Here is a 10,869-nt window from a genome sequence, read left to right as displayed (position 1 = left end):
AGTTTCCTGATCCGAGGTGCTTGAGAACTCGGTAGGGGCCCTCCCAGTTGGGCATTAGCTTTTGCTTTTTGGACTTCTCCACCACTTTTTTCCAGACGAGATCGTTAGGCTTGAACGACCTAAGGCGGACGCTTCGGTTGTAGCCTTTTGCAACCTCCTGTTGGTACGATGGGAGCTTGATCCTTGCGTTGTCACGTTCCTCTTCGGCTAAGTCGAGGTCCGAAGCAATGCTGTTATTGTTGACCGACTCATCAAAGTTTTCTGTACGCATTGTCGGGAGTCCGACTTGGAGAGGGATGACCGCCTCCATTCCAAATGCCAAGGAGAAAGGAGTGCGACCAGTGGATCGCCGAGGCGTAGTACGGTAGCCCCAGAGTACCTTGGGTAGCTCTTCGGCCCACTTGCCTCGGCGTGATTCGAGTCGTCGCTTAAGTCCAGATGACATTGCTCTATTTGCAGCCTCGGCCTATCCGTTACCCTGGGGGTAAGCCGGAGTGGATGTATCCCATTTGATGCCGTACTCGTCTAATAGGGCTCGGTATTTCTGTCCGATAAACTGTCGTCCGTTGTCTGTAATAATGGCGAAAGGAACACAAAAGCGTGAAATGATATTTCGCCAAACAAAACGAATGATGTCTGCTTCTTCAATAGTTACCAAGGGTTCGGCCTCGATCCATTTCGAGAAATAGTCTGTGGCGGTTAGGAGGAACTTAAATCCTCCTGGGGCAACGGGGAGCTTGCCGACGATATCCATGCCCCATTGGGAAAAGGGCCAGGGACTTGTGAGAGGGCTAAGATCCCGGGCTGGCTGGTGGATTATAGGAGCGAACATTTGACATTTCTTGCAGTGTTTGACGAACTCTTCAGAATCCTTCTTCATTGTCGGCCACCAATATCCTTGGGAAATGGCTTGGTGAGCGAGGGACCGCCCGCTGGAGTGGCAACCGCTGTCGCCGGAGTGGAGCTCTTCAATGATGCCCTGTATTTGGTGTGGGTGTGCAACCAGTAGATATGGACTGGTAAATGATCTTCGGTCAAAGCTTCCCGTTTGGACTGAGCCAGAAAAGAGCGACCTTGTTTCGGAGTCGGTGAGCTTCCTTTTTATCAGTGGGAAGGGAGTCATCTCGCAGGTAGAGGACAATTTTGTCCATCCAGCTCGGGCGAAGCTCTATGTTGAGTACCTCCTTATCTAGTACTTCAAGCTCAAAACTGGGCTTGTCAATGGAATTGAAGGAGATGGAACGGTGTCCTGTAGATGAGCATGCCGAAGCGAGCCCGATAAGGGCGTCGGCGTCGGCGTTCTGTTCCCTGGAGATGTGCTCGGCTCTTATTGCTTTGAAGCGTTTAATGAGCTGGACTGCGGCGCTGAGGTAGGTACGCATGCGGTCATCCCGAGCTTCATATTCCTCGGAGAGTTGGTTAACCACCAATTGGGAATCGCTGTAAACCACGAGTTCTTCGATGCCAATTGCTTCGGCAGTCTTGAGTCCCGAGATGAGTGCTTCATATTCGGCCTCGTTGTTAGAGGCTGGGAAGTTGATGGATAGTGAGCTTTCGTGCAAGACACCGGAGGGCGAGAGGAGAACGACGCCTGCACCTGCGCCTCGGCTGTTGGAGGCGCCATCGACGTACATTTTCCAAACGTCGCCGTGAAAAAGCTGCCAGGCTATGCTAGGGTTGGCCTGGAGTACTGCCTCGGTGTTCGGGGTGGAAGCCGAAGCAGGTGTGTTGGGCGGCGTAAGCTCGGCGACAAAGTCGGCGAGCACCTGGGCTTTTATTGCTGTCCGGGGCTGAAAATGGATTTCGAAATTGGCAAGCTCAACGGCCCATTGTGAGATTCGGTTGGAGAGGTCGGCCTTCCGGAGAAGAGATTTTAGGGGGTACTCGGTCAGGATGATGATGCAATGCGACTGGAAGTACGGGGCAAGCTCTCGGAAGGCTGAGATGAGGATGAGCACGAGCTTCTCCAGGGGGAGGTAACGTGTCTCGGCGGGAGTCATGGTTTTGCTGGAGTAATAGATTGGCTGGTGCTCCCGGTCCTCCTGGCGGACGAGCACCGAGCTTACAGCGTGCAGAGAGACAGCTAGGTAGAGGAACAGGTCTTCCTGGTTCCGAGGGGTGACGAGGAGTGGAGCCTTGGAAAGATACTCCTTAAGTCGTTGGAAGGCTCGGTCACAGTCTTCTGTTCAATTGAAGCTTCGTCGGCTGCCCTTTAGGAGTGCGAAGAATGGCTGGCATTTGTCCGAAGAACGACTTATAAACCGATTCAGGGCTGCGGCCATGCCAGTCAGACGCTGAACATCGCGCTTGTTGTGGGCAGCCGAGAGCTGATCAATAGCGAGAATCTGGGAAGGATCGGCTTCTATACCGCGTCGAGAAACGAGATGGCCAAGAAATTTGCCGGAACCGACACCGAAGACACACTTCTCGGCATTGAGGCGGAGCTTGTGTTTCTTGTGTATCTCGAAGACGTCGGCGAGGTGAGTTAGATGATCACTGGCGCGCATGCTTTTGACCACCATGTCGTCAATGTAAGCCAGCATAGTGTCGTCTAGTAATTGCTCGAACATCTTGGTTATCATTCGCTGGAAAATGGCCCCGGCATTCTTTAAACCGAAGGGCATAACAAGTTACCCGAAGATGCCATGGGGGGTGATAAAGGCCGTGTTCTCGACATCGCCTTTGCTCATGGCAATCTGGTGATAGCTGTCACGAACCTAGCCCGCCCCTAAAGGCTCTAGTCACAACAAGGCGCCAGTGATCACATCACTAAGGCCATATTAAAGTTAAACATCTCATTAGCAAATGACTAAAGGGACTTAATTAACGACAAGCGGAAGCAAATTCTATTTTATTACATATGCCAAACCAAAAGTCTTTACAAGGATCTCTACATTGCAAACCACCCAGAGTTGTGCATTTTTACATGTCAAAAAAAGTGTTTACCAAGAGCAACTCCCTATCTACAAGTCCATATCTACATAGCACGTCCAAAAGAAAGCTATATGCCACCACTCTACGTCCCGTTGCCTGAAAGGTGGAAAAATTCATAAGCCAAAGCTCGTATGAATGATTAATACGCAATTCACATGCTTTTCATGGACAATGATAAAACCATTTAAAAAAAACGAATCATTTCTCATAGCAACATAGCATAGTAATGCACATCCTCTATTCATTTCATGTCTACCAGGCGTCCCCGGTAGTGGATAAGTTAAGACGTCTTTCGTTATTCGAAATAATAGCCATGCCTTGCTAGCCTTTTAGCACGTGTCCCCTAGCAAGCTGGGACGTGGGAGGATGCCATTAATAGATATAAAACATGTCCACCTTCCATTGATATTCCATGGAGTTCGTATCAAATTATAAAACATCATTGAAGCGTAAAGCTTATAACAAACCATGTGTTTTGGGTATTAATCACTCACCTCGTATCCACGTGTCACCCGAACCTCCTAAGACAATTAGGCAACAAAACATGATTAGAGAATGTCAAACAAGCCTATTTTAAATGAACATAAGGTCCTATGGTAAGAATATGAAATTAGATAGCTAGCCTTAAAAAATTAGTCATAGAATCTGCAGGTTCATAACCTTTAACCTAAAATATGACTTTGCACAAGAATAAATAAGACACAATCTTCATGCATTTTTTTAGGTCTATGAGTCTAGTTTCAAAATCAGAAATCGGATCGCAATTTCATCGCCCGAGCTCAAAATTATAGCCGTTCCCGTAAAGAGCGACGATGCTGTCAGCACTGCAGATACCACAACAGCAGGCCGGTTAACGAATTTTAACTTCTTCCACATTGTGAATTAGGTTCTGAAAATTTTACACAGTAAAGTAAACACATACAGGCATCTTCAGTAAAAATATCAAAAAATATTAAGGTCGGGAAGATGGTGAGAAAAATTCCTCAAGAACAAGGCAGATTCAATTCTGTTGGAGCTCTAAATAGCCTACCCACAAGCTATACGAATTTCTGAGGTAAAACCCTAAAATTCACATCAAAACTCATACAGAAACTTCACAAAAACATGAGCAAACCAGAGCATACTCATGGGCTGCCTCAAATATACCAAATTCATGAATTACACCAACTTTAAACATGTCAATTTCTGGGAATTTAAACAGGGTTCATGGGTTTCCAACACAAACTTCAATCTCTACCCTAAACCCACTTAGATTCAGCACTTCTAGCAAAAATTGAACATCAAGAACAAGAAATTTTACTCATCTAGGCATGTACTTACCAAATTAGGCTTCAATCCAAGTCTAGGAAGAAATCTCCAAGATTTTCTTCTTCTTCTTCTTCCTTCTCACCGAACGGTTCTCTCCTCTCTCTCTCTCTCTCTCTCTCTCTACGTGTGATGAGGATGGGGGAAATATTACATGTTTCCTTCATTTTAACAGATTACAAGAAAAACTATCCTGTGTTGGTGTGACCTATAACCACTTATGTTCCAATTTCATTTAGCTAGCTAATTAAGCCCAAAACACATCACATAATTAACTTAAAACATAATTAAAGATTAGGGGTATTACAATAGCCCCGGTAGGCATCCAAGAAGCTGAGTCGCTCGTGTCCGGAGGTGGCGTCGACGAGCTGGTCGATACGAGGAAGGGGAAAGAAGTCTTTTGGGCAGGCGTCGTTGGGTTTGAGTAATCGACGCAGACCCGCCATTTGCCATTCTTTTTCTTGACTACAACAGTGTTGGCTAGCCACTTGGGGTACTGGACTTCTCTAATTGCTCCTGCGTTCAGGAGCCGGTTGACTTCTTCAATAACGGCCTCGGAGTGAACAGAAGAGGACCGTCGTGCCTTTTGTACGACCGGGCGCTTGTCTCGGTCGATGTTGAGTTCGTGGCAAATGAAGAAGGGGTCGACCCCGGGCATCTCATATGGGGTCCAAGCGAACACTTCGATGTTCCGCTTGAGAAAAGCTACCGTCTCATTCCGATTAGTATCACAAAGTGAGGAACTGACAAGGAAGAAGCGGGAACCGTCTTCGATTATTGGGATGCTGGCCACGTCTTCTACGGTTTTGTCGTCAGCGGGTCTACCGACGTCCTCCAAAATTGGGGTCTCGGGAACTTCTATGAGATTAACCCGGGGGGTCTGTTTATTACTTCAGACGGCGTTGACGTAACACTTCTTTGCCGCAGTTTGATCTCCGTACAAGTCTTCCTGGCGCCCGAGAGTTTCAATGAAACGGACCACTTGGTGATAGGTGGAGGCAATCGCCTTAAGCCTATGCAGCCAAGTGCGTCCGACAATTGCGTTGTAAGGGCTAGGGACGTCAACTACCACAAATTCCATTTCAAGAGTTACCGAACCGGCACGGACAGAAAGAGTGATCATACCGATGGGCCAGACCGATGCTCCGTTGAAGCCGATAAGAGGAACTTCGGAGGGACGAAGATCGGTGTCGGGAATCTTCAGATCCTTGAATAGAGAGTAGTACATGACTTCGGCCGAGCTGCCCTGGTCCACGAGGACGCGACGGACGTTGAAAGTTCCGATGCGTAGTGTGACTACGAGGGCGTCATTGTGGGGAAGCTGGATGCGGTCCAGATCTTTTTCTGTGAAATTGATCGTCCATTTGGAACCGTCATCGGTTCTGGGGCGTTCGGTTCAGGACCGACCAACATGACCCGCTTAGAGGAGGAGGCCTCGTTCAGCTTGTCCCGGATGATGCGAGCGGCCTCAGAGTTTAGCGGACCGTGTATGACGTGGATCGTCTGGACCTCTTCCTCGGTATTAGTTTTGGTTCGCTGAGCCCGAGCCATTGTCTTCTCGTGATCAACGAAGTTGCCGAGGTGGCCACCCGCAACAAGCTGCTCCAAGTAGGCCTTGAAGGGCTTGCACGCTGTGGTGAAGTGACCCTGCTCATTGTGGTAACTGCATCGAACGATGGGATTCTTGATTTTCCCATTTTCGGTTCCTAGCTTTTGATTTGGGAAGGAGAAAAAAGGCTGATCCTTCACTTAATCAATGATCCTGTAGATAGGAATGGTGAAGATGACTTTCTCGGCGTTGAAATCACTTGGCTTCGGTCCTCTTCTCTGCGACTGCTTGATGGTGTTGACCTGTTTCTTTGGCGCTGGGACAGGTACGGGGACCGGTGTGGATACCGAGGTGTTTAACGTCTTTGAACTCGTAGGTTTCCCGATGCCTCTCTCCGCCTTGGACTCGATGAGCTGACACCAACCCTCAATACGAATCATAAGGTCCTTCATAGAGTTTGGCTTATGTCGGGCGAGGTCGTCATAGACTTGCTCGTCCTGTGAGGTAAGACCGAGCATGAATCCTCGGGCCGAGATGACACCACCGCAACCCTCGATCTCATTGAATAGTTCCCAGTAACGACCGGCGTACTGCCGGAGCGTTTCGTCGTTCCTCTTACGGAGGGCCAAGAGGGAGTCGATCTCCTTCTCATGCTTATTACTAGTTACGAACCGGGCCATGAAGGCATGACAGAGGGAATCGAACGAGGAAATTGACCGAACCGGGAGTTGGTTGAACCAGGTGAGGCCCAAGTTGCCGAGGCTTGCAGGAAACACTTTACACAAAAAGGCATCGTCCGAGGGTTCGTTCCGAAGAAACAAAGACATGACGAGCTTGTACTGAACCAAATGAGTGTATGCCTCGGTCTTGCCGTCGTATTTGGCAAACTTGGGTTGGGTGAATCCTTTGGGGGGGGTAACCGAGTCGATCTCTCTCGTAAAGGGGGAGGTCGTGAGTCGTGCGTCGCGATGAGGTCGGATCGAACGGTCGAGATCGTCTGGACGCTCAGTCGCTGTACGTTTCTTGGGGACAAGTTTGTCCAATCGTTCATATTCCTTTCTCTTTGGATCGACACTAACCGATTTCCTAGGAAAGCGTTCTTGGCGGTGATGGCGGTAGCTGTCCCGAGCGGAAGGCTCGAGGTGCTCAGTGATCGAGCTCCTGCTGTGTGCACCGCCGGGTTTCATGACGATGGGGCTTTTGGCTCCGGGGCCCTTCAGGCGCTCGCGGTATCCCTGGTCTGGATCTCCACAAGGCCGTCATCTCCCCTAGCTGCCCTTGTGAGGCTAGGGGTAGATTCTCTGCCTGTCTTGCCCACTTGGACCGAGTGAGTGGATGAGGCAGAGACGCTCCCAGCACCGAGCCGCTCGAAGGCCGATGGTCTCATTCAAAGTTGCACAGGGGAGCGGGAGCGGTCCCTGTGCGACGTGTCTTTTAGGGCTCGAATGTCCGCTGCTCTTGGTGACTCGAGGCGATCCTTGACTGAGGGGCGGGGTCTATGTTCTAGCAGGTGACCGACTTCATGATTGCGAGGGGGGGTGTGACGGCCCCTCCTTCCGCCGCCACTCCCAGAGGAATGAGACGGGGAGATTTGGAGGAGGTGTTTGATCTCCGCCAACTCATCTCGGACATGTCTGTCGCTCTCCATCACCGTCGTGAGATCATCGATTTTCTGCTCAAGATGGCGGATGTAGGAGTGGAGCTCGGAGGATGGGCCTGCGTCTGGAACTGACGCTCCGGAGCCAATTCCGACGGATATATGGGTCTTTCCTAGGGCGGCCGCTCCGCCGGAAACCAGGCTGTGATCCACGAGGGAACCGAGCCCATAGGCGGTACCACCGTGATGCGCGTCGTCGATTTCAACCATGTTCGATTCAGGAACGCTGAATGGAGCAAAAAAAGGGGAGGAGGTGGAAGCTGAAAGGGTGGCTAGGTCCCCAGCAGAGTCGCCAATTGTAGGGGTTCGATTTGGAGGGACCTTGACCTGAGTTAGTATTCTTCTTCCGTTGCTCCGCTCCCCCGCCTCTAAACCTGCAACAAGTCACTAGGGCTGGAATAGCCCAGTGACTCTCCGACGATCAAGTTAGATCTCAGGGGAGGATATAGATCTAGGGTTAGGGAAAGATGGCTTACCTCTTTAGGTTAGAATCCCTTTGTATTTATAGACCTAGGTTTGCTTGGCCTCCAAGCTAGCGCGTGAAGGATACGCTCAGGTAACCGTCTCGGATGACATCATGGATAATGCATCGGATAAGGCGGTTATGGAGCACATGGCCAGACCTGGCCTAGATGATCCTTTCTGCCACGTATCGCTCTTGGTCCCCTCTTGTTATGCTACATTCTTCCAAGAGGCCCTCACGGAATGCTTACTTCAATACTTTACCGAAGTATTAACAGGAGATTTGTTACCGAGCGAATAAATGAAGGATATATGCCGTGGCCCGCCTGTACTGTCCTATGGATCGTACCAATCATGAGACCTCGGTTAACGGTGGTCTGGCCAGGTTAACGAGGCCATAACCGAAGCCTCCACAAATATTAAAACAATTACCAAAAAAAAAACATTAAATATTAAAACAAGAAAAAAAAAGCCTTTGATTATATGTGATCAAACTTGTGTAACTACTTGTGCATTTTATATTTTAGTAACCATTATGTTATTGTAGCATGCCGAACATAGAAATTCACTGTGTTAAGGACCGGGCCTGATCCATGCCGAGCATGAACCTTGTGCATGGCTCTCGGCCCTATGCTTCGTCACCATCTCATTTACCCCGGGCTCGGCAGAAAGCCAGCTCGTTCTCAGCCACCTTCCTCGGCGGTTCCCTTGTGATGTGTCATCTCCCATTGGTCACGTGCTAGGGTCGGCAAAGGGCGTGTTCGGCCACCCGCGTATCACGGCCACTGCCGACCACAGCAAGCTGCTGGTTTACGCGTCTTCCCACGCGCAAAAGCGATTATAACAGAAGATGACCATGGGCGCACATGGGTGCGCCAGCTCAGCTCTAAAAACTGTTACCAGATCTATTTGGTGACGTCACGATGACATCGCCTGGCCCGCGCGAGGCACGTGCTTGTGCTTGGAGAGCAAGTCTGGGAACTCTATAAATACCTAGCGATGGTAACCCTAAAGAAGTACATGCTTCTACATACTCACACTCATTGTCTTCTGCCTCCTCTCTCTGCACAATACTTATCCTCTCGCCGAAGGGCCTTGCAGGGGCAACCCCTGGCCAGGTCTTAGTCGTGCGCTCCCTGTGCATGCTAGGAGAAGACCCAATAACCATCAAGCCACCAGCGAAGGAGAAGATCAAGGATCACGGGCCACACAGTTATTTAGTGTAAAAATAATATGGTTAATTAAACTTATCTCTTTACTCGTACATAAGTGTACTTAAATATGTATCACACAACTTGGTTTCTTTTGTTGTAACAATAAATGACCACTTTGTTGAGATAACGGAGGAGGATTTTGCGAAAAGCTAGGGATATGAATTTGTTGCCTTGGAGGAAGGTGCTTCTCTTTCTCTAGAGTTTTAATTTCTAGGTTGTATCCCCTTCAGCTTGTTGTCTGTGGTTTGGCTATTGGATGTTGGTGTTTTGGGTTTTTGACTCCATTTCTTAGATCTGTTTTGATGTTGGACTAGGTTTTACGGGGTGTGGGAGTTAGCTGTGTTTTTGGTGTCTTGCATCCATTTGGTGTGGTTCTATCTATAGGAGTCGGTGTTTGTTTCTTTGGTTACGTCTCGGGATCCACCATATTTGGGCTTTTGGGCGAGGGTGTTTTTTCATTCTCTTTGGTCCTTGTTGTTTTGGCCAGCGTCTTATTTTTCTTATTGTTCTGATTTCGTGTGGTGTTTGCCGTTGTGCCTTTGGTTCTTTTCAAAATAATGAATTTCTTTCGCCGAGAAAAAAAATAAATAAATAACCACTTTGTTTCAGCCAAACACCGCTCTAATCATAGGTGTAATAAATAAATATACCACTTCTTTCGTAATTTACATGGATTTTGCATTTAAGTGGTCCCAAAATCTTAAAACTCATAACAAAAAAACCACATTTTGACATAGCAAATTTTTTTGGGTTAATCCGTACATGGATGATATAGATACCCGGATACGGGGATGCACTACAATGTTGGAGCGCAACCGAAATGACAATTTCGTTTTATGTCGTTGTGGTCATGAATTGGACCACCAAACCAGCCAACCAACTGCATCATTTTGAGCAGGAAAATAAAGAAACCTTTCAAATTGTTCAAATGATGACATGTTGCGTACTACAGCCATGGGTGGCTCTACCATCAATTCAGGGGTTCAAGCGAACTCCTTGAGTTCAAAAAATATACGAATTAGTTGTTTTACTTTTTTATGTATAATTTGATTTTTCTTTAGGGTAAACTATAGTTTACCCCCTCTAACTAACCCTCGCGTGCACTTTGCCCCCTCTAACTTCTTTTTTTGGCACTCAACCCTCTCTAACTAACTGAAATTCAAACGGTCATAACTTCAAACGGTCATAACTTCTTCGTCCGAAATCGAAAACATGCAAATTATATATCAATTTCGAGTTCTTGAAGTCAGCTTTCTAATGACAACAAAATCACATCACGATTCAAAGCACATAGAAAGTTATGATCAAAATAGTAAGAGCTGGTAGACAGAAAGACCGTTTTGATCATAACTTTCTGTGTGCTTTGAATCGTGATATGATTTTGATGTCATTAGAAAGCTGACTTCAAGACCTCGAAATCGATATACAATTTGCATGTTTTCGATTTCAGACGAAGAAGTTATGACCGTTTGAAGTTATGACCGTTTGAATTTCAGTTAGTTAGAAGGTATTGAGTGTCAAAACAAAAAGTTAGAGGGGGCAAAGTGCACATAAAGCTTAGTTAGAGGGGGTTAACTGTAGTTTACCCTTTTCTTTAGTATTGTCCGCACTAGTAGATCATTAGTACGAAGTGAAAATAAATAAAACTCACTTCAATTGGTGGGTAAATAGATAGATAGCTCAATAAAATAGAATAAATCAGGCCCAATAAATTTTTAAGACTTAAAAAATAGTCATCTGGTTCAACT

The 10,869-nt window shown here is 47.6% G+C and overlaps 1 long non-coding RNA gene across 1 annotated transcript; it reads right to left on the bottom strand.

Annotated features, from left to right (window-relative positions):
- Positions 1-2,800: 2,800 nt before the first annotated feature.
- LOC131336492 (uncharacterized) lies at positions 2,801-4,373 on the bottom strand. The gene is made up of 3 exons (XR_009202851.1): positions 4,255-4,373; positions 3,429-3,455; positions 2,801-3,030 (listed from the first exon to the last, which is right to left on the bottom strand). It is a non-coding gene; the product is annotated as an uncharacterized LOC131336492 (long non-coding RNA).
- Between the last annotated feature and the right edge of the window lie 6,496 nt (positions 4,374-10,869).

Source organism: Rhododendron vialii, chromosome 8a, assembly GCF_030253575.1.
Source record: "Rhododendron vialii isolate Sample 1 chromosome 8a, ASM3025357v1".
NCBI lineage: Eukaryota > Viridiplantae > Streptophyta > Magnoliopsida > Ericales > Ericaceae > Rhododendron > Rhododendron vialii.
This window is presented reverse-complemented; position numbering and strand designations above follow the sequence as displayed.